Source organism: Rana temporaria, chromosome 2, assembly GCF_905171775.1.
Source record: "Rana temporaria chromosome 2, aRanTem1.1, whole genome shotgun sequence".
Lineage (NCBI taxonomy): Eukaryota > Metazoa > Chordata > Amphibia > Anura > Ranidae > Rana > Rana temporaria.
In genome coordinates this window covers 262,836,682-262,859,451 of record NC_053490.1, presented here as the reverse complement: position 1 = coordinate 262,859,451, position 22,770 = coordinate 262,836,682, and the positions used below count along the sequence as shown (strand labels likewise).

General features: G+C 43.7%; 1 protein-coding gene across 3 annotated transcripts in view; it reads right to left on the bottom strand.

Annotated features, from left to right (window-relative positions):
* The window catches only part of REPS2 (RALBP1 associated Eps domain containing 2), a 192,141-nt gene that overhangs the window by 112,679 nt on the left and 56,692 nt on the right, over positions 1 to 22,770 (bottom strand). The window lies entirely within an intron of this gene.

Below are 22,770 nucleotides of genomic sequence, written 5' to 3'. Positions count from 1 at the left end.
CTGCGCACAATGAATTAGTGGACTCCCACTTTGATCTAGAAGAAGAAATGAGACAACTCAGGATCAAAGTTGGAGTCATTGAAGACAGAAATCGAAGAAATAACATAAAATTCAGAGGTATACCTGAGAATGTGAAGCCAGCAGACCTAAAACGCTTCATTAAAACCATGATTTCTGATCTAATCCCTGCCACTCCTCAACAAGAGCTGGAAATTGACAGGGCACATAGACTACCTAAACCGCATTACATAGCAGAGAAAATACCTAGAGATTTCATTGCTAGGATCCACTTTTTCAATGTCAAGAAACAACTGATGCAATTCGCTCTGTGCCACTCGCCACTCCCAGATCCGTATTCTGGAATAATCCTTTACTCTGATTTCTCACGAGCAACAATCTTAGCTCGCAAAAAGCTAAACTCGATCACTAAAGTGCTGAGAAACCATGGCATAATTTACAAATGGGGCTTCCCCACAAAAATTCTGGTAGAATTTAAAGGCACCTCATACACTATTAACGGAATGGAACAAGGTCTGAAAATCCTCCGCTCATGGGGTCTACTCCTAAACCAATAAAATACCAAAATGGACACTACTACACCTGGTCCCATTTCCCAGGACTGGAAAACAGCTTAAAAATCCTCTCATGACGATAAAAAAAAAAAAAAAGAAAAATCCTCTCATGACAAATTTTAATGTCGCGGTCTCCAGGCACAAACTGAGGCCTCACAAATCTCTTATGCCCATGTGTAAGGGCCTTTTGCAGCTCAGGGAATCCAGATTTTGAATAATTCCTGACTGGACTTCTCTCCAAGTTTTTACCCCCAACCGATTGGAAGTACATAGTCATGTACACAGGTGTTGGAGCACAACAACTCCTATTCTTTTTTCACGGTTTTACTAAGCTTTTGTTGATTTTCCTTCCCTGGTTCGTTCACCATTTTCAGTTTTTTTTCTGCTGCCTGGCAAAACAATATTATTACGCCACAATTAGGGTTGTCCCGATACCGATACTAGTATCGGTATCGGGACCGATTCCGAGTATTTGCGGGAGTACTCGTACTCCCGCAAATACCCCCGATACCGGAATAATAGGATTTTTATAACAGCTTACCTGTAAAATCCTTTTCTTGGAGTACATCACGGGACACAGAGCTGCATATTCATTACTATGTGGGTTATAGAGTCTACCTTCAGGTGATGGACACTGGTGTAATCAATTAAACAGGAAGTTCCCTCCCTATATAACCCCTCCCCTACTGGGAGTTCCTCAGTTTTTGTAGCAAAGCAATAAGTGTCCCAATATCCCCAAACAAGAGGGGTGGGAGCTCTGTGTCCCGTGATGTACTCCAAGAAAAAGATTTTACAGGTAAGCTGTTATAAAAATCCTATTTTCTTTATCGTACATCACGGGACACAGAGCTGCATATTCATTACTATGTGGGATGTCCCAAAGCAATGCTTACTGAGGGGAGGGAGACACCAACAACGCAGACCGCCATCAGACGTGAGGACCTATAATGCTGCCTGCAGCATACTGCGCCAAAAAGCTGCATCCTCTTGCCGTCTTATGTTCACCTGATAGGAGTTAGTGAACGTAAGCACAGATGACCAAGTTGCGGCCTTGAAAATCTGCGTCATAAAGGCTTGGAAATGCATTGCGCATAAAGCGCTTACCATCCTGGTAGGGAGCAACCCCACAAAAAAACAGGGGGAATCCTACTCTAACCACAAGCCTGAATAATAACCTGATGAATCAACCTTAAAAACAGTTGATTTTAGACGCTGCCTGCCCTTTCCTGGGGCCTCCTGGTAGTGCAACAACATCAGTTTTCCGTATCCGAGCAGCCGCTTCAGATAGGCCTAGACCCTTCTTACTCCAACGAGAGAGAGAGTGTAACCATTTTAATAGCTGACCTGAACACTGCCTGCCCATCTAGGGTCTTCTGGCAGCCCAATAAAAACGTCAGCTTTCTATATCTGAAACCTTCAGATAGGTATTTAACTGCTCTCATCTCAATTGAGAGAAAAGCAATAACCTTTCCTTCCGTGAAACAAGGTTTTGAAAAAAGGGAAGGTAAGAATATCTAGATTCAAATGAATACTAGATCCTTCTAGTAAATAAGGTTGGGTGAGGATGAAAATCACTCTACTTGTAAGAATAATTGAGTATGGCTCTAGTCTATACCAAGAAAGTTGCCAATACTGAAACTCTTGGAGGCTACCACAACCAAGAACACCAATTCCCTTGTTAAAGGATGAAGGGAAATATGGTGCATCGGCCCAAGGAGCTGACCCTGTAAGCCGACAAAACTAGAGCCAATCCTCCGAGCACAAGGGCGACCTAACTGGTGGACTTATACAAGGGGTGACCTGCATAACAGCCCGGACCAAAGAGTGTGAAGTAATCGACCTTTGGAAGCAAGGCCGAGATCGGATCCTTGATATAACTTAAGGCTAGCTCGGTCTCCTTTCCAAATGTAGGAAGGCAGGAATTTTACCTTTGACAAACTTCCACGGATGCCACCATCTGGTTTCACACCAGGAACCTGGGCCTTCCAGACCGTAGGCTATCTGGTCCTGGAGGCCAGCTCTCTTGTATGAATCAAGGGAATTGCCGCCGATTCTGAAAGCCCCGATCCTCGAGAATGTGGTCTATAATAGCCAGACCATTAATTCACCTGTTGCAAGGCAGAATGTAATACCCCCTGCAAAGTAGGCCTGGACAAGATGTAAGGGACTGTGGGTCCTCTACTACCACCCTTACTGTTCCTGCACCGAGAGGTCGTCAGGGTTATGCCGGAGTAATCAGGCCAGCTTCCGTTCTCCTCTAAATGTTGCATAGAAGCCACAAAAGTCGCGGCACTGGGGGGAGAGACACAACCAGTGACAACTGGTCCCCCCCCTCGGATTAAAAACACATCTGCCCCGCATGCGGGTGGATCCTTTATCCTTGACCCCAAGCTGTTCAATCTCTTGTTGAGCCTGGACGCCAATACATCTTATGTACAGGGTACTATTTCTGTGACATTTGGTCAGGAAAACAGTCGGGGTGTAGAGGTCATTCTCCCGGAGACACTTGTTGACGGCTCCAGCGAATCGCCTGCCAATTCTGCATTTCATGAAATGACGAATGCCAATAGGCAAGGCACAAGCTCCTCCTTGGTAAATTAAGTAAATCACTAGTATGGCATAGTCTGATTGTACTCTGACAGAACCAACCTGCCACCTGAACGTTCAGGCCCCTAAGCCAGATGCTCCATCGGTAGCTCTAGCTGACAGATAAGGCTCCCTTGGAGCTTGACTACTTCCCCTGGGCCATGGTCTCTTCCTGACCTGGCAAACCCTTTTAGTTAAGAATCACCAAGAGGAATTCCAGCATATCTCTGGGACCGGGTTCTTTGGATAATGCTAGGTCAAGATCCACTCTTTCTAGGCCGACAAAATACTGTTTATAACAGCCCTGAATAAAAGTTAGTATAGGGAACTGTCTTGAATGAAGCCAGCATCTTCCCTAGTGCCTTAATCAAAAGGCCAAAAGTAAGGAACTGTTCCTTGCCGTGACCACATAGACTAGTTTTCTTATAGCGATGGTCTTGTCTGAGGCCAAAAAAAAAACTCTCCTTTTTGGACTGTGCCAAACATACCCAGCTTCTTGTCAAATGAAAGAATGTATCTTTAGAGTTCCAGATACTTGACCATGCTGGACACCCTTAGGTCCAGCCATGCTACTGACTGACCCATCAGCAGGAGTTTGCTTCGGTATGCCATTACTGCTATACCCTGGGCCTACAGACCTGCTAGAGGCGGGCCCTAGCACCCTGACAACCCAGGCACGGAGGCTAACCCAAAAGGGCAAGACCACCAACTGGAGATAGTGCTGTTCCCCTGCGAAACGCAGACAACCTCTGCAGACCCAAGTAAATAAACACATATGCAACTGGCTCCCCATGTGTGTATGTGGCAAGTGTTAAAGCCATATGCCTCAATGGAAGTGTGTGTACATGGCAGCGTGTGTTCCTGGAAGCATGAATTCATATAAATATGTTTTAAGAAAAACATGCATATAGCATGTGTGCTCTGGAACAAGCATCTTGCAAGCAAGCATGCGATATAAACGTGTTATGCAACAATGTGCAACATGAACCCATGCAGACACGTATTTCTATGCAAACACAAGGAATCCTGTATTGCTTAATTAGGCCGCCATGTACAACTTTAAAGTAATCATGCATCCTTATGCGATTCAGCATCTTCCATGCGATCAACATCTTATGCATTTTAAGCACTACTGTGCGGACAAGAACCCTTGTGTGACCAAGGACTCTTGTGTGACCAAGCACCCCTGTGCGATCCAGCATCCTTATGCACTCAAGCATCTTAATGCGACTTTAGGCATTTCTGTGAAACAAGCCTCTCTATGTGATCAAGTATCCTTGGGTAATCCAGGACGCTGTTGATCCGACAACCATGTGTGATCCAGCTTATTTTTGCATTCAAGCATCTTTAAGCGATCTTTAGGCATTCTTGTAGAAACAAGCCTCTCTGTGCGACCAAAATATCCTCGAGTAATCAAGGACTTGGGTGATCGGGTAATCATGTGTGATTCAGCATTTTTATGCCTTCAAGCCTCTTTATGCGATTCTAGGCATTTCTGTGGAAACAAGCCTCTTTGTGTGACCAAATATCCTTGGGGAATCAAGGGCTTGGGTGATCAGGTAATCATGTGTGATTCCAGCATTTTTATGCCTTCGAGCCTCTTTATGCGATTCTAGGCATTTCTGTGGAAACAAGCCTCTTTGTGTGACCAAATATCCTTGGGGAATCAAGGACTTGGGTGATCAGGTAATCATGTGTGATTCCAGCATTTTTATGCATACAAGCATCTTTATGCGAACTTAGGCACTTCTGTGGAAACAAGCCTCTCTGTGTGACCAAATATCCTTGGGTAATCCAGGACGCAGATGATCAGGTAACCATGTGTGATGCAGCATCTTTTTTGCATCCAAGCAACTTTATGCGATTTTAGGCATTTCTGTGGAAACAAACCACTTCTGTGTGACCAAACATCCTTGGGTAATCAAGGATTTGGGTGATCAGGTAACCATGTGTGTGTGATCCAGCATTTTTATACATACAAACGTCTTTATGCGATTTTAGGCCTTTCTGTGGAAACAAGTCTCTCTGTGTGACCCAATATCCTTGGGTAATCCAGGACTTGAGTGATCAGGTAACTAGCATCTTTATGCACTCAAGCATTTCTATGCAACTCTAACAAACATGCAACACCATACAGACAGAAACATGTATCCTTATGCGATCCACAATAAAACATGCTTTGTTACTTGTTTTTATCCCACATGCATTCCAAACTCATGTATCTTATGCAACATGCGGACTGGTAAAAAGGAAGTTATCCTCTTTAGATGTGCGTTTCCTCAATTAAGAGACGTTAGCAATGTGTACCAGCAACTGTGCATCCCTCAGATGTGCATTTGGTTAGCCTGAAGCCGACACCAGGCTGAGGACCATATGGAGGTCTTACTAGCCACCTATAGGAAAACCTCTCTTTACACTCTAAGGAGAAGATAGAGGCTTTGGCCGAGTAGGCAGAGGGAAATTATATGCAGCATGAATCTCTGAAAAGACTGCAGGTGCAATCAGAACCTGTAGGGCTATTGATAGCTTCTCCTCGTTAGGCTGCAGCTCCTGTCTCCTGTCCTCTGACAGTGAACCTTCATCCTCAGCTCTTCTAATCCCTTTGTTTAAGGATTAAAGCAGGAAAAGGGACACACCCTGCTTTTTTTTTTTTTTGCTTCTTGTGAGGATGCTGCGAACATAGCAGTTAACCTCTTGTAGAACAACAAATGTGATGCAAAAAACAAAACACATGCAGAGTGGCTGCAATGTTGGGGGAGGCTGCATGGATTGCCTGACAGGTCTGATGGCTCAATCTGTGAGCTGTCTCTACAGGGGAGAATAAGGGGCCACCAGGTTCAGGTGGCGATTCCTTTTTATATTCCTACCCCTGACCTTATTCAATGGGGAGACCAAATTCCTAAGCTAAAAGCAGAGGAGCTTAACCCAGGTGCATCAACAGCTGAACATAGTCTGGCAGCAACAATGCCTGCTAATCTGCACAGCTAGATGCGGAGTAGGCGTCTTAGATGAATCTGTATCCAACACAAGGTGCTTGCGTTTGTGTCCCCCTAGCTTTACAGAGCTCTGACGTCTGGGCCTTTTTGAAGAGCCCTCTCTGCGACTGCACTGAGCCGGTGAGCACGTGCGACATGGTAGAGCCTGAAGCTGAGGAAGTGGGACGCACAATAGACCAGCTAACACTTAAGCTTCCGTCTTTGGAAAGCATGGTAAGCGAAAACATCAGGCATGTCTTTTACTGCCCATAGTAGTGGAAAAACAGATAAGACTTGCAGCTACTCATGGAAGACAATGCTTTGCATAGGATTAAGGGCATTTTTTTTTTTTTTTTTATGTACCAGCCCCTTCAAGGGGAGATATATGGGTACTACAGCCATCCTGTCTGAACAGACATAGTGGCCCAGGCTACATGCCGGCTAGGGGAGGTATATGGGTGCCCTGAGCCATCCCGTCTCAAAAGACATTGTGGTTTACATTGCCCATGCATAAAAACATAATATAGGCGAGACCCATAGTCCCCTACAGAAGACCTACTGTCGAACCAAGTCCCGTAGGTCCCTTTCTTACCTTTCCACGCTGCAGGGTATTGCCAAGCAAGAGGCCCAATCTTCCCCCTTCACCGTGGGTATAGTCCTAGACCTTCAGGGACCGGGGTCCATGGCAGGAACACCACACCCCTGGACCTATATAGCACCCTGGCAGCAGAAAAAACATTTGGTCCTTAGAAGGCACAAAGTTCTGGAACCCAGGATCCAGCCCTCCGCAGAGAGGCATTATAGGCTAAACCTCATTCTTCGTACCGAGGCCCGGGTACCGTCCACTTTGGCTATGAAGCACCTTGGACGGATCCGGATTTATGGAGGCTTTTTACATCCAGCATGGATCCCTCCAGTGGAGCTCCTAAGAGCACATGTTAACTCGTGACCAACACCTTAGACACTGATGAAAAAAACTGAGGAACTCCCAGTAGGGGAGGGGTTATATAGGGAGGGAACTTCCTGTTTAATTGATTACACCAGTGTCCATCACCTGAAGGTAGACTCTATAACCCACATAGTAATGAATATGCAGCTCTGTGTCCCGTGATGTACGATAAAGAAAGAATACTTCCACCCCGCCGCCGACGCATCCCGCCGCTACGACGCATCCCACCACATCCCCGCTTGGATAATACGGGCGGGGAACATTACAGCATTCATTTGAATAGCTGTAGTCTTTCCCGCCCCGCCGCGTATAGACACTCCCCCTTGCTCGGGTGAACTGTCCAATCCCGAGCAAGGGGGAGTGTCTATACGCAGCGCGGTGCCAATCATTACAGCTATTCAAAGCTGTAATGTTCCCCGCCCGTATTAACCAGTCGGCGGCAGCGGGGATGCGGCGCGATGCAGGTAAGGGGGACAGGACATGGCTGCATATGGAGAGACATTGCTGGATATTGGGACATTGCTGGATATTGGGATATTGCTGGATATTGGGGACATTGCTGCATATGGGGGACATTGCTGCATATGGGGGACATTGCTGCATATGGGGGACATTGCTGCATATGGGGGACATTGCTGCATATGGGGGACATTGCTGCATATGGGGGACATTGCTGCATATGGGGGACATTGCTGCATATGGGGGACATTGCTGGATATTGGGACATTGCTGCATATGGGGGACATTGCTGCATATGGGGGACATTGCTGCATATGGGGGACATGGCTGCATATGGGGGGACATGGCTGCATATGGGGGGACATGGCTGCATCTGTGGGGGGATATGGCTGCATCTGTGGGGGGATATGGCTGCATCTGTGGGGGGATATGGCTGCATCTGTGGGGGGATATGGCTGCATCTGTGGGGGGACATGGCTGCATTTGGGGACACATTTTAAAAAAAGTATCGGTATTCGGTATCGGCGAGTACTTGAAAAAAAGTATCAGTACTCGTACTCAGTCCTAAAAAAGTGGTATCGGGACAACCCTAGCCACAATGATATACCATCTACCCACAAAAAAAACATCTCCTACCAGACTGAATCTACAACAAAGCATGCTCAGCTGATTAGATATGCCACTTAACTCATGTCTTTCAATGTCAAAGGCTTGAACAGCCCTCATAAAAGAAAAGCATTGTGGAGAGATGCAATTTAATTCGGAAGTGATGTTGTTAGCATCCAGGAATCTCATTTCGCTAAGGATAAAACACCTACTTTCAAACATCATAATTTTCCCCACATTTTCCTCTCCAGCAACGAAAGAAAAAAAAAAAAAAGGGGTGGCAATAGCTATCAAAGACACTGTCTCGTTCCAACGGGGAAGATACATAATTCTGGTTGCCACCTTAGACAACGTGACATACATTATTGTCAATATATATGCCCCCAATAAAAATCCCCACCAATTCATCCAAAAAGTGATTGGGAAGACAAGAAAAATTCCGAAAAGGCCACCTCTTGATCTGTGGAGACTTCAACGCACCGATGGATCCTGATATGGACACCTCCAAGAAAGGAAAAGCTCACAGAAAGGGTCTTTCCAACATTTTCTCAGCAGAAGACCTGTACGATCCCTGGAGATGCCTTCATACCACAGAAAAAGAGATTTTTAATACAGCTTACCTGTAAAATCTTTTTCTTGGAGTACATCACGGGACACAGAGCGGCATTCATTACTATATGGGTTATATGGAGTACCTTCAGGTGTAGACACTGGCAATCTTCAAACAGGAAATGCCCCTCCCTATATAACCCCCTCCCATAGGAGGAGTACCTCAGTTTTGTAGCAAGCAGTATGCCTCCCAAAATGGTCCTCAAAAAGAGGGGTGGGAGCTCTGTGTCCCGTGATGTACTCCAAGAAAAAGATTTTACAGGTAAGCTGTATTAAAAATCTCTTTTTCTTTATCGTTACATCACGGGACACAGAGCGGCATTCATTACTATATGGGATGTCCCAAAGCAATGCTTACAATGAGGGGAGGGAGAACATCTCCAAGACAAAAGGATTTAATTTAGAGATATACTCAAATCATAATAAATCCAACTTATTTGAGAAAAATAATCTTAAATTTTAAATTTAACTCAAAAAAAGAGGAGCCCCCGGGATCCGAGGGTCTCAAACTGCAGCTTGCAGCACTGCCTGCCCGAAGGCAGTATCAGTATTCCTTCTTACGTCCAACTTGTAGAATTTTGTAAATGTGTGGACAGAAGACCAGGTTGCCGCCTTGCAAACTTGAGCCATAGAGATCTGGTGGTGTGCTGCCCAGGAGGCGCCCATGGCTCTAGTAGAATGAGCCTTTAATGATACTGGAGGAGGCAACCCTTTCAAGCCGTAGGCCTGAGTGATTAATTGCTTGATCCACCTAGAAATGGTGGACTTTGCAGCTGCCTGCCCCTTCTTGGGCCCATCCGGTAGAATAAACAGCACATCTGTTTTTCGGATTTTCTCTGTAGCTTTAAGATAGGCCTTCATGGCCCTGACAATATCCAAGGTATGCAGCAACCCTTCCTTTCTGGAAGTAGGTTTAGGGAAGAAGGATGGTAATACCAAATCCTGGTTCAAATGAAAACTGGATATGACCTTCGGTAGGAAGGAAGGATGAGGGCGGAGAACGACCTTGTCCTTATGAAATATAAGATATGGTTCCTTACAGGACAAGGCTGCCAGTTCCGAAACTCTTCTTGCGGAAACTATGGCAACCAAAAATACCAACTTCCTTGTCAGTAGAACCAAAGGAACTTCAGCCAACGGCTCAAACGGTTGTTTCTGTAAACTTGACAGAACAAGATTTAAATCCCACGGACAAAGCGGGGATTTAACTGGAGGTTTAATACGTAAGACCCCTTGAAGGAAGGTCTTAACCAGCGAGTGGGTGGCCAGCGGCCGCTGAACCACACTGACAGGGCAGAAATCTGTCCTTTGATTGTGCTTAATGCCAATCCTTTATCCACTCCTAGCTGGAGAAAACTTAAAACTCTATCTATGGTGAACCTGCGAGGAAGCCATAGCTTGGACTCGCACCAGCCTATATAGGCCTTCCAGACCCTGTGATAAATCACCCTAGAGACCGGTTTCCTGGCTCTGATTAGGGTAAAGATTACCTTCTGAGACAGACCTCTACCCCTGAGAATCAAGGATTCAGCTTCCAGGCCGTCAAATTTAGATGCCGTAAGGCAGGGTGGAGGATCGGACCTTGCGATAGCAGGTCTGGCCTTAGAGGCAGAGTCCAAGGGTTTCCCACTACCATCCTTAGGATTAGTGAGTACCATGCCCTTCTGGGCCATGCTGGAGCTACCAGGATGACTGGTATGCGCTCCACCCTGATCCTGCGCAGCAGGCGGGGTAGTAACTGGAGCGGGGGAAACGCATAAAGAAGTTTGAACTGATGCCAAGGGCAAACCAGAGCATCGGTTCCGCAGGCCATCGGATCCCTTGAGCGGGACATGAACCTGTCTAGCTTCTTGTTGAGTCTCGATGCCATGATATCCACTTCCGGCACTCCCCATCTTTGGCAGAGTGCTTGAAAGACTTGTGGATGCAGAGACCATTCCCCCGGCCATAGAGTCTGGCGGCTTAAGAAGTCCGCCTGAAAGTTGTCCACTCCGGGAATGAATATTGCCGATATGCAGGGCACATGAGCCTCTGCCCATAGGAGAATCAAGCTCACTTCTCTCTGAGCGGCCTGACTCCTGGTTCCCCCTTGGTGATTTATGTATGCCACTGCCGTGGCATTGTCTGATTGAATTCTCACCGGGAACCCCTGCAATTTCGACGTCCAAGCCCTGAGGGCTAGTCGAACAGCTCTGAGCTCCAAGATGTTGATGGGTAACAGCTTCTCTGGCTTTGCCCAAATACCTTGGCGAGTGGAACCATCCACAATTGCTCCCCAGCCCGTCAGGCTGGCGTCTGTGGTCACTATCTTCCAAGCTACTGGGCTGAAAGACTTTCCCTTCAGTAGATTCTGAGGGTCTAACCACCAACACAGACTTTGCCGGACTCTTGATGAGAGTGGCAACGGGCGGTTCCGCAGGCTTTGGGATGATGAATAGGTTGGAGTAGAAACCCAGTCCCTGTTCCAGGACTGGTACCTCTACTATTACTTCCTGGGAAAGTAGATGATCTAGAGCCGATCTTAATGCGGCTCCTTTCTCCAGATCGTTTGGAATCCTCGACTCCTGGAAATGAGGAGGAGGAAACCTTAGGAACTCTAGCTTGTAGCCTGTGGCCACGGAAGACCGTACCCACTCGTCGGGAATGCTGGCTTCCCAAATCTCCGAAAAGAGTCGCAGCCTTCCCCCCACCTTCGTGGGTGGGGGCGCCCCTTCATAAGGTAGACTTGGGGGCTGGTTTTGCTGGTTTGCGAAACCACTGCCTCTTGCCTCTAACAGCCTGTCCTTGTGATCTGCTGTTGAAGCCGAAGTTTGTTCTTGCAGGAGGCCGTCGATACTGCTTGGCATTAGAGGGCCCCTGCCCAGGGGAGGACTGTCGTTTAAACGCAGGCCCCTGAACCTTCTTCTTAGTTGGCAAGAGAGTACTCTTGCCGCTTGAAATGGTCTGAATGTATTTATCTAGGTCCTCTCCGAAGAGCCGTCCTCCATGGAAGGGGAACCCTACCAGGAGCTTCTTGCATGGGGGCTCAGCCTCCCAGCTTTTTAACCATAAGAGCCTTCTCATATGGATAAGGGATAACGATAAACGTGACGCTTGCTGGATAGAATCCTTGATTGCGTCTACCGTAAAACATATGGCCTTAGGGACATCCGAAAATTCTTCTGCCTGCTCGGCAGGAATAAGTTCAAGCATTTACTTAAATTGATCCGATAAAGCTTGAGCGACTCCAATCGCAGCCACGGCTGGCTGTACTACTGCCCCTGCAGAAGTGAAGGAGTTCTTAAGTAGTGCTTCCAAGCGCTTATCAACTGGATCTTTGAAAACCTGTATGTTTTCTACAGGGCATGTTAACGACTTGTTAACACATGAGATGGCTGCGTCTACTGCAGGAGAAGCCCATCTCTTGTAAAACTTTTCTTCCATAGGATACAAGACAGAAAATTTCTTAGGTGGTAAGAAAACCTTGTCTGGTTTGTTCCAATCTTGGAACAAGACTCCCTCCAATAGAGGATGGATCGGAAACACAGCACTGCTTTGAGGCGCCCTCAGTGAGCCCAAAGCTGAAACCGTTGATACCTGGAGATCTGGTACAGGCAGGTTGAATGCCTTATGGACCAAGTCCGTCAAGCCTTGAATCCACCAGCTCTCCCACAGGGAGACTGCCCCAGATTCCTCAGTATCCGGATCCTCGATCCCTGAACCTACTTGGTCCTTGTCCAAGAGGTTGTCCAATTCCCCAGAGGAAAGGACCTCCTCTTCCGAGGGTCCGCGCACGGGTGACGGAGATCTATTCCGCTTACTACCCCGCATAGCTGCGGCTATCATTTCTCCCATGCTTCTCCGCATTTCATTTAAAGAGGTGAGTAACACCTCCTCCGTGACCATCTTAGGGTTGGGTTGACTCGCGTCAGCTCCAGTCCCAGATCCCGATGGCCCAAAGGCTCCCAGTGGGGAAAGCAGCGGCATAGCTCTATCCGAGACCTCAGAATCTGTGGGGGAATCCCCACCTTTTGTACCCTCTGACTTGTTCCTTGATGCCATGGTACAATACCGAGGTACACCTGCTACTTATTGGTACCTGGGACTTATAAATAGTTAAATGCCCAGACACCTGTTTGGGGAATAAAAAATGTTTCCTCTACCCCAGATGACACTTTTTTTTTTTTTTTTTCAAGAAAAACTTTTCCTTTTTTTTTTTTTTTTTTTTTTTTTCAATCTAGGCAAGAAAAAACATTCTATCCCCCTGAGTAGTATTGCCAAAGAAAAGACTATGAGATGGAAAAGAAAAAATAGCCTATTCCTAGGCTAAACCACAATCTGAAGACTGTAGTATTCTTTCTGGCCACTGTGTGTCCTCAGCGCCCCGTGCTTCACTCCAGTCCTTCCTCCCTCAAGCCAAGTATTGAATGAGCTGTGGCATCTAAGGAAGGGCCGCCCCTTCCTTAAACCACTGACCCGCCCTTCCCCCCCAGCTAAAACGGCGCCAAATGCGTCTATAACACGTGCACGCGCACCGCGCGCGCGCCCGCCGACGGGGGGGGGGGTTGGGAGGAAGGGCCTCTCTGTTCCTGCAGCCGCAGGCCTGGAACCCACGAGGAGGTCAGCGTTTTGCCTGCCTTGCAGGCATGAGGAAGAGGACTGGATAGAGCATCGCCTGGAGGCTTGCAGGTAAGCATAGCTCTCTGACACACACATACATTTGTACACAAAAGGCCCCACTCACAGCTTTTCCAACACTACCAGGGAGGTCACTTTTTATGGGGAATAATAACATATAGAGCCATCCTATCTTCATGATATGTGACTGGTTTGCCAGATGCAATGCATAACTTTTAGGCATGTCCCCTGTGACCTCCCAGAAAAAACTTGCTAAGAGCCAAGTTCCGCAAGTTTTCCCCTTACTTACCTGCTCCATGCCGCAGGACTTTGCAAAGCAAGAGGCCCAATCTTCCCCCATCTCCGTGGGGATGTCTAGACCTTCAGGCCCTGGGAACCTTCTTCTTCCATGAAGGATCCACTGTCCTGGGCCCATACAGCACCCTGGCAAACAGAAAACATTAGGCGCCCAAAGGTTTTCTAAGTTCTGGGCCCAGGGTCCAGCTCTCTTGAAAAGAAAGCATTATGGGCTATACCCCAAGGGTTTGGGGTCCGGTTACTGACCACTTTAGCGCTCAGGCTTTTTTGGACAGAACCGGTAGCTCACCTAATCCCAAGGATGCGGAGGCAAGCTAAACCATGACTAACACCTAAGACACTGGCGAAAAAACTGAGGTACTCCTCCTATGGGAGGGGGTTATATAGGGAGGGGCATTTCCTGTTTGAAGATTGCCAGTGTCTACACCTGAAGGTACTCCATATAACCCATATAGTAATGAATGCCGCTCTGTGTCCCGTGATGTAACGATAAAGAAAAAGACTTTACTTTCTTCTCCAATGTTCATAAGATGTACTCCAGAATAGACTATTTCATCACAGATAAGAATCTCCTCACAAAAGTAGCGAATGCTAGTATTCACAACCTAACATGGTCTGATCACGCTCCAATCGCTCTTGATATTAATTCGAACCAAAATTGCCCCAACCATTATCTTTGGAGAAAAACAATACATATATCCTCTCCCAGGAGAAACATAGATCTGTGATGAAAAAAGGTCTAAAAGATTTTTTTGATGTAAATGATAATATGTCTGTTAACAACACTACTCTATGGTGCGCCCACAAAGCATATGCGAGAGGTCTCTTAATGCAAATCACCGCTAGAGAGAAAAAAAATAGAAACAACAGGATCAACTCAATACTAATAGAAATTTTCAACCTTGAAAAGTTGCACAAAAAAAAACCCCAAAACATAATCTTAGAACGCCAACTCAATAACCTTAGATCTGATCTTAGATCCTTATTAATTGCTGACCATGACAAATATCTTAAAAAACTAAATTTAAAATACTACTCCCAAAGTAACAGAGCAGGTAAGTTAATGGCCTCCCAAATAAAACTTTGCCAACAAAAGAACAAAATTCATAAACTAACCCACCACACCTCAGGCAAAACAATCCTCAATCCTAAAGAGATAGAGATCCTAAGATACTTTCTCACTGTACTATGAGACACTCTATAATCTAAAAAATGACACTCTCACCCCCCAACCAAACGCTGATAACATCTCATAATTTTTAGACAATATTGTCCTTCCTTCCATTGATCCTACGTCATTAGAATTACTCAACAAACCTATATAAGATGAAGAAATTATTAAGGTCATACACAAACTACCAAAAAATAAATCACCAGGCCCAGATGGCCTATCAGGAGAAACCCTAGTCCCCCATCTTTCCAACCTATTTAATCAAGCAGCTAACTCAGAAGCCCTCGCAAAAGAACTGTTAGAAGCAATAATTATCACTATACCTAAATCAGGCAAAGATCCCACTTCCCCTTTAAACTACAGGCCCATTTCCTTACTAAACTCAGACCTAAAAATCTACGCAAAGATACTGGCGAAAAGACTCGTTAATATAATTCCCACCCTAATTAAACCAGATCAAATTGGCTTTGTTAAAAGTAGACAGGCCCCAGATAGCACAAGAAGAATGCTCAATATTATTAACTCTATACACAATAATCGAACCCCCGCCCTGCTCTTAGCTTTAGATGCTGAAAAAGCATTTGATAGAATGCATTGGGAATATATATCAAAAACCTTAACTAAATTCGGCTTTAACGGTTTTATCCACTCGGCAATCATGGCATTATATACCCAGCCCAACGCAAAGGTCTACACTTCAGGTATCTTATCTAGAAACTTCCCATTAACTAACGGAACCAGACAGGGCTGCCCCCTATCCCCTATAATTTTTGCCTTAGCTATAGAACCCCTAGCAGAATACATTCGATCATCTCCGAACGTCAGAGGTTTACGATTCCGCAATGCATCACGATTGCTGATGCGCTTCCACTTCCGCTTGGGCCACCTAGGTGACCCTTCCTCCAAGCAATCTTCTGGGACACAACACAGGTCCCAGAAGATTGGCTGACCAATGGCAGAACGCAGTGTGCGCTCGGCCATGAAGCCATAAGCTGTCATGGCCGGGTGCCCACAGTAGATTTGACAGCGGAGAGGAGGGGGAGACAAGTGGAGCCCCAGGCGGCCGCATCGATGGACAGGTGAGTGTCGGTTTAATAAAAGTCAGAAGCTACACTTTTTGTAGCTGCTGATTTTTAATAAACTAAAAATAGAGTGGAACTCCCCTTTAAAAAGTGCACTAATCCGGTGCACTACAGGGTACAGGAATTCAGGCATGTGGCTGCTGGGAAGTCAGGAGGGATTAGAATCCACAACTGACAAACAGCCCTGTGAGTTTCACTGTACTGGCTCTGTGCTGAAATTTCTCTGGGCTTTGCACATTCCAGCACACTAGGAGTTAACATAGTGGAATGTGCAAAGAGCCAGAGAAATGCCAGCACAGACAGAGCATGTGTAGGAGTACACAGTCACATACTGCCGATAAAATACCTGTGTGGTAATAAATGCCGTTATAATCCATTAGGTGGCCACTGCTGTATGTGCTTTTTAAAATATATGCAGATTCATACCTCATATCTCTGTATATAACTGTATATGCCGCTGAAGTGACTACATGGTCCGGCCTGCCTCTCTCCTCTCAAGTCTCACATCTCTCTTGACGTCAGTGGTAGTTCTCAGCCCCGCCCACCGTCTGTAGCTAAAGTATCAGATCACAAGAGAGGCAGGCGGGGCTGACATCAGGAGAGACTTGAAACAAGAGATGTGAGAGGAGAGAGGCGGGCCGGACCATGCAGTCACATGATCAGCATATACAGTTATATACACACAGAGACGTGAGGTATGAATCTGCATATATTTTAAAAGCACATACAGCGGTGGCAACTTAATGGATTATAACGCGGCATTTATTACGGTTATTTTAAAAGACACGCTTGGAGCGAACTCCCGGGAGGGGCGGGGCATATCGGATGATGTCACGGACATCGATTATTGGGGTCGCATGCATCGATGCCGCATCGGGGACCCCCGAATCGTGATGCATCGATGCAGCGATTAAATTCAGCAACCCTAATTAAGTCGGTATAATAATCGTGAATTTAACCACGCAAGGACCGCCGCACGACGATATACGTCGGCAGAATGGCATGGCTGGGCACATGGACGTATATATAGGTCCCCTTTAAGAGTCCAGCCGTGGGTCACGAGCGTACCGCTGGCAGGGCGCCCGCGACCCGGTCCAAAGCTCCGTGACAGCGCCCGCAGGAGCCGCGGACCCGATGGCCGCAGATGTCCCGCAATCGGGTCACAGGAGCTGAAGAACGGGGAGAGATGAGTGTAAACACACCTTCCCCGTTCTTCTATGTGGCAATGTCAGTGATAATCTACAGTTAGAAACATACATGAGGTCACACTTAACCCCTACAGCGCCCCCTAGTGGTTAACTCATTCACTGCCATTGTCATTTTCACAGTAATCAGTGCATTTTTATAGCACTTTTCGCTGTGAAAATGACAATGGTCCCAAAAATGTGTCAAAATTGTTTGATGTGTCCGCCATAATGACACGAAAAAAATCGCTGATCGCCGCCATTAGTAGTAAAAAAAATATATTAATAAAAATGCCATAAAAACTATCCCCTATTTTGTAAACGTTATAAATTTTGGGCAAACCAATCAATTAACGCTTATTGTGATTTTGTTTTACCAAAAATAGGTAGAAAAATATGTATCGGCCTAAACTGAGGGAAAAAAAAAATTTATATCTTTTTTGGGGATATTTATTATAGCAAAAAGTAAAAAATATTGCATTTTTTTCAAAATTGTCACTCTATTTTTGTTTATAGCGCAAAAAATAAAAACCACCAAAAGAAAGCTCTATTTGTGGGAAAAAAAGGATCACGCAATTGTCAGTTAAAGTGACGCAGTGCCAAATCACAAAAAGGGGCAAGGTCCTTAACCTGCATATTGGTCCGGGTCTTAAGTGGTTAATATGTTCTTTTAAATGTGAAAACGTGTCATAAAAAGACCTGTTTGTGCATAGAGCAATAGCACTGTTAATTAGACAAAGTAATGTATGATTTATAAGCATGTCCAGGTCTGGTTGGATGGTACAATATAATACTTAATGTTAAGAAATTCTCTGCAGTGTTCAGGCACAGTACAGTGTTGAGTCGTACAACGCCAAGCAGTTTTTATGCAGCTGCTGTTTGCTCTATACACAATTATTTCTACAGAAAGCTCAGATGCTGCAAACATCCTTATGTTGATAGCGCAGGAATGAAAGCATGAATTTGACGTATTAATATGGTGACTATGGTGGTCACACTGGCTTTAATGTACTGTTATTTAGGACTACTTAAGTCCAATTTCACATCTCAGCTAACCTGTAATTATATATATATATATATATATATATATATATATATATATATATATATATATATATATATATATATATATATATATATATATATATATATATATATATATATATATATATATATACTGCATATTTTCATACAACTAAACACTAAGCTTTGTTAATAAACAAAAAATGAACACAAACTAGTAGTGTTGCCAACTCTAACACTATTAGGGGTTTGTTTAATTAAATTCATACAAGGGGTGAAGCTTGTCACATAGATGCACCCTGGTACAAATTAGTGTAAAGCATCACTATAAAGAAGGCATCTTCAAATGCCTCCAAATCCTGTCTGATTTATGGTAAACCATTACCAAGGCCAACAGACTAGGGTGACTGCAGTGAGCAACCAGCTCCTATAGCTCCTGGTTGTAGCCCACTTCCTTCTGGACCTTACTACTGACTCATAAGTGTGATGGGCAGCCTTATTAGGCCTCATACACAATGGATGTTTTTAATGTGGCTGTTAGGGGCGTCTGGCATTTTTATTTTTAGAGGAAGTGGCGTTTAAAGGCAGGAAAAAAAAAACACTGCTAGCGCATCAAACACTAGGCATTTTACTACTTGAGCATGTCCAGTGTCTATGAGGCCAATAAGGCTGCCTGTGACACTTATGGGCTAATTCATTTCAATGGCCAGAGTAAATTATTATTAAATAAATTGATGCCTAAGCACTTGACGCACCTAAATGTGTTACACGTGTGTTTATAAGCATCAAGCGTTTTTTATTATTGCCAAAATACCGCTGCCAGGAGAAAAAGAGTCTAGGTGAGATGGCCAAAGTGTCCATTGTGCACAACGCTTTAGCATCTGTCATCTCACATTTAATTACTATTGTATATACACTACATTTAAATTTGAAACCTTTTAGAGGAGGATTCTGTTTGCCCCAGATTTTCGTATTGGCCTGCAGTATAGGGTTTTGTAAAACAAAATGTACTACTACCTGCCAAAATGTTATACTACACTAAACTTTATGTCCAACCTTCAATTTATTTAATTTGTTACTATGAACGTCAGTATAAAGTAACTGTAGTGAAGATATAAGCACACTTGGGTTTAACAAATCATTTTTGCCATTTTAATTTTTGTGGTCTGCATACTCATATATTTTGTGCTAACAGGTGTTCCTTTTTCTCATCTCAGAAAGTTGAGAGTTTTGCACTTATGATGGAGGAGTGTGGCAGTTACTTAGCTATGCCAGCTCAGAGCACTGGAGTGTAAGGGCAGAAAATGCATTTTCACTTCAGTCTTTTATAGCATTTCAAAGCAAACATAGGTTAAAAATGATAAAGTGATATAGGACTACAAAAAAAAAAAAAAAAAGGATTATAATTTCAGCTAGGCGTTAAACACATCACTTCCAAAATAAACGAAATTCTGTGAAAATTAGAACCCAGTACAGTGTTTACTCCCCTACCTCCTGATTATAATATTATATTTCCTACCCCAGTAAAGGTGCTCTTTCAGTGGTAAAGTATGAGCACAGATCAAATTTAAAGAGGTTGTAAAGGCAGAAGTTTTTTTAATCTTAATGCATTCTATGCTTCACTGCAAGGTTCCCTTACCAGGAATGGCGGCGTCTGCATCCGACAGCCGATTCAAAGATCAGCTGGGGTGCGGACATCATGGGCTCCCCGGACAGGTAAGTGTCCATATATTAGTAGCTGCCGACTTAAAATTTTTCATTGCAGGGCTGGACCTGCTCTTTAAGGGGTGTATTTAGAAAAAAAATGCAGAGCTATTCATCCTGAAAAACTGCATGTACATCCATTCTGGGTAAATGCCAGCAAAATAGAATGTTACTAGGCTATTTTCTCTCCAGGTCAGACGTTCTTCGTTCAGGTGAATTACATGAATCAGGAAAATACAGCATTTTGTCCACTAGATGGACCTGACAATCATAGTAAACAAGTATTTTATTTCCTATGATCATCAACTCCATTTAGTGGCCATAATGCAGAATCTTCCTAATTTGTGCATTACGTTGGAATGTAAAACATCTAGCCTGGAGAGAAAACAACCTTGTAACATTTAATTTGTCTGGCATTTACACAGAACCAACATGCATTCAGTTTTCTAGGACAAATAGCTTTTTATGAATACACCCCTAAGAGTTATCTTGTTTTTCAGTGTTCTTTGTTCGCACTCAACAGTTCAGGGCACACGTTTCTGAAATAGGCTCTCAAAAGTCCTGGGTGCTGCAGAGACCACCAGGAGCATACATGACCCATCGTAAATATTTGCCAACACACCATGGAACTTCAAGTAGCTCCAAATGTTTTTTTATTGAAGAAAGATCACATCACAGTGCAGTTCAACATTTTGGAGACATGCAGGACCCCTTTGTCAGATGCCTGACAAAAGGGTCCTGCACGGCATTGAAATGTTGCACTACGCATTTGTGATGTGATCTTTCTTCCACAAAAAACATTTGGACTTAACTAAAGATCCATGGTGTGTTGATGAATATTTACTTTATTTTGTCTAAACACACAGGTAATTAAAAGCAGTGGAAGCACTCAATTTGTATGCCTAATGCAAAGGGCACCACCCTCCTTATGCAATATGGGGCCAAACAGTCCACTTGAAAGAATGTAACCAACACCAAAGGACTTGTATATAGAAAAAGGAAGCTTTATTATTGCATTCACCACATGGCATTTACAATATGTTGTCACATGGTAACAACATTTGGAGCCTCCCAGTAATGCTGCATCTTCCTTATATAAATACGTTATAAATAGGTTATGTCCTAGATGCAGACATTACTTACTGTAACTACAATTATAGAAATCTTATCACATGCCTGTGAAACCAGACTGCTTTAGTTATATAAAAATATGGAGCCCCCCATCCCCATTTATTAGCAGCCCTATTGGTCAATGAGTTCATTCATCATATTGAGAGGCCAACAGGTTGAGAGGCAAAAAGGGGGCAGGATCATCTCCAACTTTTCTAGAAAAAAAAACTAAAATTTAGATATAACTTAAGCTGATTATATCTTTTGATCTATTGATCGTCTTGATGTGTAGTTTTCACTAAAACACTATTTTATCTATATATTCTCAGTTGGAATACTCAAGCTCATGACAGGTTCTTATAGTCAGGAATACTGCAAGCCACCCTTCATGTCTGAATTTCCATGACATTCTGCAAATTCGCGCTCTTCAATGTTTTTGCATCTGTCATCTCGCCTTTCATTTCTACACTGTATTTCATCTGCATTTCCATTTAAAACTCTTAAAAACATTTTTTTTGCCCAGATGTTCTGGCACTTACAGTAATAATCTTCAAAAAATATACACAATATTGTAAGGTGCTCTGTTCAGTATATGATATAGCTGCTGTATGTTGCCAGACATGTAAAAGTCATTGAAAAGCTTCTAAAGATGACTGGTTTACCATACCACTACCCAAGACAGTAGAATATCACTATATAAGTGTCAGCTTGGCAGCACTATGCAGTAGTAGTGTCACAGAAAATGTACACCTCCATAGTTTAAGCCCTGAATTAAATATTTTTTATTCGCTCACGTTTCAGATTTTTTTTTTCAGCACTGCAATATTAAACAGTAAATATGTAGATTTATGATTTTATATATATGCACACACACACACACACACACACACACACACACACACACACACACATTATATTATATATATATATATATATATATATATATATATATATATATATATACACATACATACATACATACATACATATACACACACACATATACACACAGTATAGTACTTCAGCTTTTTAAATGGTCAGATTTATATAGACAGTTATTCATTTATAAGGACACAAGAGTGATACTATGGAGATAGATAGATAGATAGATAGATAGATAGATAGATAGATAGATAGATAGATAGATAGATAGATAGATAGATAGATCGATCGATAGATAGCCCACTGGCCATAGCAATACAATATGTTAAAAGGTAAATGTTAACATCAAATGGCTTTATAAATGTTTTTTACATGTTGAAATGAGCTGGGTAGCATTATAAGATTTCGTGCATTAGTAATCAATATGCTCTTTCATATATATATCAAAATAACATTTACACAAAATCTATTGTAGAACTATCTTTGTATAGCTAACTTAGAAAGACAAAGAAAAAAAAAAACATCTATAAATCTGCAGCTGCCTCCTATTTATGGTTATGGCATACACATAAAGAATATTGCAGAGAATAGGATTTCAATAAGTAAAATAAAAAAACAAAAAAAACTTTAGCTTCTCGTCTGCTTTATTGGTATACCATGTGTTCTGCAGATGTCTGATATAGTTAAACATGAGAACGATAGCAGGCAGAGGTGATGGATGCTCTGCTAGTCACTGGTACAAGCCTATAGAACATGTCAGCCTTTGCAGCTGCAATTTAAACATTGTGCCACCTCTCTCCATGGTCTTATTCCAAGATTTACATTCTACAGTGAGCAGCAATTATTTATAACAGTGGATTCCTGAAGGAAAAAAAAAAAAAATCCAGGTGCTGCCGTCTTATCACAGCAAACTGTAGAGACAGTAGAGAACCCTTATAAAATAC